General features: G+C 39.0%; 1 non-coding gene across 1 annotated transcript; it reads left to right on the top strand.

Moving 5' to 3' along the window:
- The first annotated feature begins 673 nt into the window (after window positions 1-673).
- On the top strand, window positions 674-780 carry LOC112181106. Its single transcript, XR_002928710.1, has one exon. It is a non-coding gene; the product is annotated as a small nucleolar RNA R71 (small nucleolar RNA).
- The last annotated feature ends 4,134 nt before the right edge of the window (window positions 781-4,914 follow it).

Here is a 4,914-nt window from a genome sequence, read left to right as displayed (position 1 = left end):
CTGATTCCCATGATGAGTTTGACCTGCAATTAAAGCTTGAGTAGATTTGGTTAGAGTTCGGATCAATTCATCATTAGAAGAAGAAGAAGAAGCATTTGAATTATAATTCGAATTGAAAGGAGTAGGGTTAGGAGGTTGAGGCTTTTGATAAAAGCCTTGAGGACGTTGTTGGAACCCTTGAGGTGCACTTTGAACGTTGTCATTGTCCTTCCAACGAAAATTGGGGTGATCCCTCCATCCAGGATTGTAGGTATTCGAGTAAGGATCATTCCTAGGACGTTGGTACCCTTGTTGGAAACCTATGGCGTTAACACCTTCCTGTCCTCCACTTTCCATGAGTTGAGGGCATTGATCAGACACATGCCCTTGCATTGAGCAAACTCCACACACCATAACTTGTCCATGCGCTCCCTGAGACACAAGAGAAGTAAGTTTGTTAATTTTATCCTCCAATTGAGCTAAAGTACTTACCTCATGGACCCTTTCACGTGTGGTGGTGGATTTGGGCCTAGAGCTTCCATATTGTTGTTGATTCAAGGCCCTATTCTCAATCAGAACCATTCCAGCCGCAGGTTCCTTGTCAACAAACGATCCACCAGAAGCTGCATCTAGCATGTCTCTTTCCAAGTTGGTGAGCCCATCATAAAAACAAGTGAGCAAGGTCTCATCCTTCATGCCATGTTGAGGGCATTGAGTGGTGAGAGACTTGAACCTCTCATAGTAATCTGCGTAGGACTCATCTTGCCCTTGTTGAATTCCACTTATCTTCTTCCTAAGCATGATGATGCGAGATGTAGGGAAATACTTCTCAAGAAACGCCTTCATCATATCAGCCCAAGATGTAATCCGTCCACTTGGCAACTCATAAAGCCATTGCTTTGCCTTGTCAGCCAACGAAAATGGGAAGGCTTTTAACTTCAAAATATGCTCATCAGCTCCTTGAGGCTTCATGCTAGTGCAGATGAACTGAAATTCCATCAAGTGGTTGTTGGGATCTTCCATAGAGAGTCCATGGAATGTAGGAAGACGATGAAGCAATCCAGACTTCAACTCAAAATCAGCTGTTAACCCCTCAGCTGCAGCAGGGTAGGTTATGCAAGTAGGGACGCCACCAGGTGGGATGACGGAAGTAGAGAGTTGCCTTATGGTGAGAGCCATTGGTGGTGGTGGTGGTGGAACGACTAAAAGTGCACGAGGTGATGGAGGTGGCGTTTGGTGTGGTGATGGAACAACTGAAGTGTCAGAAGCTTCTGATCCTCCCTCTACTCTATTCCCTTCACTATCTAATTGAAGCTCACGAAATTGAAGTGGAGTGGTAACTTGGATGTCAAAGAGATCCGAGTTTTTCTTAAGCTTTTCAATTCGTGCTTGAATGACGTGGAGGGGCGTTTTGGTGTACTTGGGTGGTTCAGACGATCCAGACATTCATTGATCTGTAGTAGAACAAAAGAATAATGTTAGTAAGGTATAAACATGACGTGGACCAAGGTACACACACCAAAACGTCACATATATACAAGTATACACATGGTCAACGAAAATTTATAGTGGTTAGTTACAATCTTCTACAACTTTCGAAGTAATCAACTTAAATAAGTAGTCGTTAAGTCAAGGTTTAGACGTGCGGCCCAAAGATTCTAATGTTAATGCAAGTCTCCCCCTATCTATCTTTTGGTAACTCTTTTCACACAGAGCCAGGTAGTAGAGGAACAATTTTGGCGGAGCTCAGCTCACTTGTTTAGCAGGGGACGAGACCCTTTGCTAGCACTTCTTGTATCCAATCAACCTAGACACTCTGCATTACTAAGGTGCGCCTACTTGATAAAAAGAGTTGCTTGACAAGCATTAATAAAAGAACTTTCACCTATTCCGTTATGACCTACAACATTCGTACCCAAGCCAATTATTTTCGAGAATTGTCTAAGTATATTGACTCAATGAGACGTCATGAACTTTGTTTTGGACGTGCGGCCCAAGTCCTTGGCTATACACATAGTCTTTTTCAAATCCTTTGGGCAACCTTACTGAAATGGCCAGTTGGGGGAGGACGAGCACGAGAGGTAGAACCCATTTTGGCAATTGCCGTTCTGGATTCAAAACCCGTCATGAACGTTGTCCCCTTTCTAGACACCATTCCACATAGGCTATACTTACTTAGATAAGAAAAAATACTAAGTGCAAGACATTGTTCGATTGTTAATAAAAGCCGCCCTCAACCTTAATAGACCTGATTCAGGTTCTAGAAAGGGGTTTAGGCTAACATTAACAAAGGGACTTCACCTATTCCATTAAAGTTCACGGCCCCTTACCAAATCAATACCTTAGTGGCGTTTTCATCACATGAAGACTTCTCAATCCCCGGCAACGGCGCCAAAAATTGATACGTGCAAAAGCAATCGCCAATTTAAACCCTGAAAAATGTAGTTGTTAGTATAGAATAAGCAGGGATCGTTCAAGCCGGGGATTGAGGGTGCTAACATGTGAGAAACAAATTAAAGAAAAGAATATACAATTTACGAAATCAATGAACAAACATATACAAGTTTATGAAAATTAGAGAGAATTAGAGAGACATACATTTAACACAAAGTTAGAGAACAAAGAATGAAGAAACAATCGAAAATCACAAGTATATATATACATAGAATTCGAAACCAACAAAGAATTCAAGTTAGAAAAGGTTTTGGAAATCCTACTCCTACTTAAATACATTTTACAAGTCCATATCATATTAGAAAACCATATACAACAAGGATTATTAGTTATATTCTAATTAGAATTACTTAATTATTAAGAAAACAAATTATTGACCAAGTCAAACACAAAATACTAAGTCAAAACTAACTCTAACAACTTTTCCTAAGAATTAGGAGCAAATCCCTAAAATTAAGGAAGACATCCCTAAAAACAAGGAGACCCTAACAAACTCATAACAAACTCCTAAAAAACACTAAAATTAAAACAAACACATATTTACTATTCACGGACTCACTATTCACGAAATTAAAAACATTTATTTTTTTATTTATTTATTATTTTTATTTAACTAGGTTAACATGCTACCTAAAAATCTAAGTTAATTTTATTTATTTACACAAACAAGAAAACATAAAGATGGGGGGTTTTTGAAGATTGAAAACATAAATTTTCAGAAAATAAACAAAGATTGAAAACGTTTTTATTTACATAGGTGGGAAAAGAAGAATTTTTGAAGAACAATTTTTCAAGAACTAATCAAGAACAATCCATTCATGCAATCTTTAATCTTTTAGTTACCATGAAACGATATCAACCAAGAAACAAAGTTACAAGCGCCCAATGTCCCTTATATGACTTCCCTTTACACAATTGAGTAGAACAAGCGCCTAAACAATATACTTCAAATGCAGGTATCACACAATCAAAGCAACTCATGATCTCATGCATTCGAATCATTAAGCACAAGTGAAAGTTTAGTCAATAAACATGCAAATTCAAGTACTCAAAGCAAGTCTTTTCATTACATGCATAATCTGATCTCGACCTTTGTACAAAGCCTTTACTACTTTAACGAACTAGGATCAACAAGCGTTCACCTAATTACTAGCTCCAATTACATGCAATCATCCTAAGTTGCGCACCCAAAGAACAAGAACACATAAAAGTTTTCCATAAAACAAAACCAGATTATCATTCCATATTTCGGCAACAAATAAAGATCAAACATACATAAACCAATCAATCATTGAAAAGAACATCAAAATCGCATTCAAAAATCAGAAAGTTATCTCATGGTTTCGGTTTTACACATAAGGAAAACAAAACAGAAAATACAACTACAAAAACACTAAACCGTAAAGCAAACATAGGGAAGATGGTATGAACAACCCTTGACTACGTCCCAAGGTCCAAAGCAGATCCAAGGCAGCAACACAAGGTAGAATTCACGGCTAGGATGGAGGATGGCACGGCTAGGAACTTGTAGATGCAAAAACCTGAAACTCAAGAGCAAACCGGTGAGAAACGAAATTGTGGAGAATATATTTGTAACCCCTGAACGTCTAATACACAAGGTATATATAGTAGAACGTCTCAAGGCACTCCCAATTCGTTTCTACTTGGTTTCTCTTAGTTCGTGTTGATTTAGGACTCCTTTCTCTCAAAACAGATTTCCGGCAGGATTGACCTCAGTCCACTCAAACGGCCATAACTTTCTCTAGAAAATAGCTATTGATGAGCTGTAAAAAGCTCTGGAAACTAGACATCCGCAGCTTTCCAACCATATAAAGATCATAATTTTCTGAGCTCTGAGCGATTTATGACACTCCGTTGAAGTTGACTGATCTGCACAGGCAGATTTCCGAATCTGTAATGGATTTGACTTTTGAGGCACAAGATGAGTCCAATTCGGTTTTCCTTTGCATCACATGCCTCTCACATGTCTTCCACGCCTATTCTGAAGTAGAAACGTCAAGAACTCCCTAGAACCTTCAAGAATCTCACGGCAATTCCAATCCAAACTCAACAAGAAGTCCAAATTCCACATTGCTTTGTAATTCGAATTCCTTGTTGCTTCCTTTTCCATGTGCACGGCATATGATCTTCTTGAGACTTCTAGATACTTCATGAACGTTCCCAAGCTCTCCTAGTATGAGTAGAACTCCATATGCAAGTAGGTTTCCTAGTTGAATACTGCTTCCTTTTCCGCGATTTTTCTACACTCTTCCGGAACCTTCTTGAGTAATCCTTATCCAACAGGGACTCCTTGTCACACTAGGATTCCTTATTTGAGTAGAATTGGGTTTCCCTGTTCAAGTAGAACTTCTAATTTCCGCGACTTAAGAGTTTGAATCCAAGTCTGCTTCTGATTCCTACTCCAACTAGGATTCCTTTTCCTAGTCAAACTGGGAGAACTTCCATTTCTTCATTTCTGCG

The sequence above is a fragment of the Rosa chinensis genome, chromosome 7 (assembly GCF_002994745.2).
Source record: "Rosa chinensis cultivar Old Blush chromosome 7, RchiOBHm-V2, whole genome shotgun sequence".
NCBI lineage: Eukaryota > Viridiplantae > Streptophyta > Magnoliopsida > Rosales > Rosaceae > Rosa > Rosa chinensis.
This window is presented reverse-complemented; position numbering and strand designations above follow the sequence as displayed.